At 73.8% G+C, this 656-nt stretch overlaps 1 protein-coding gene across 13 annotated transcripts in view; it reads right to left on the bottom strand.

Moving 5' to 3' along the window:
* Med12l (mediator complex subunit 12L) overlaps positions 1–455 on the bottom strand; it is a 260,868-nt gene extending 260,413 nt beyond the window's left edge. For 8 of the 13 annotated variants that reach the window (XM_048794076.1, XM_048794077.1, XM_048794078.1 and 5 more), the window contains exon 1: positions 185–452. The gene's annotated coding sequence lies outside the window, so the exon portion shown is untranslated. Of the gene's footprint in view, positions 1–184 lie in introns of all 13 variants that reach the window. The other 5 variants (XM_048794070.1, XM_048794068.1, XM_048794069.1 and 2 more) reach the window with 2 other exon arrangements.
* Positions 456–656: the final 201 nt, after the last annotated feature.

The following is a 656-nucleotide window of genomic DNA, read 5'->3' as shown; positions in this document are numbered from 1 at the left end:
GGTGTCGCGGGGCCGACTTAACCCTTTGCTGCCCCTCCAGTGGCTGGGGAAGCGGGCCGAGGGGGATGGCTGGGAGCGCCGACGGGGACAGCCAGCCCGCAGGCGTCGCGGGCTGGACTGGGCTGATCCAGCCCGCGCCCTCCCCGGCCGCTGCGCCTCCCCGCCCCCACCCCCAACAGTTTACCTGTTGGTCCCCAGCTAGCGGGCAGGGGCCGCCGCCGGCGGGCACTCCAGCGGCCGCAGCCTCCATGGTTCGGGGTGGGAAGGGGAAATTGGATTTTATTTTATTGGTGAGATCTCTGTCTCGCTCGGACCAGCTCCGGGGACGCCGCGAAGTTTGCCACCGATGGGGGCGGCGAGCGACGCCGGCTCGCCGCCGGCGTTCTCGCCCCCACGGCCCGGGAGCGCGAGCTTCCGAGTTGGCTGACGGCGGCGCGGCGGCCGCACTGAGCATGCCCAGCTCGGCGGCCGGACCGCGGAGGAGTTGGCTGCGAGCGTGGCGGGCGCTCCGATCCGCCTCTCCGGGTTTTCGCAGCCGCAGAGCGCGCAGCCGCGGGCCCTGGCGCCCGGGCTGGCCCGTGGTGTGAACCTGGGTGAGGGAGGAGGCGCCCTGGGACCCCCTCCAGGCCTCAGGCTGCGCCCTCCGCTCCGACCTC

The sequence above is a fragment of the Marmota marmota genome, unplaced genomic scaffold, assembly GCF_001458135.2.
Source record: "Marmota marmota marmota unplaced genomic scaffold, marMar, whole genome shotgun sequence".
Lineage (NCBI taxonomy): Eukaryota > Metazoa > Chordata > Mammalia > Rodentia > Sciuridae > Marmota > Marmota marmota.
This window is presented reverse-complemented; position numbering and strand designations above follow the sequence as displayed.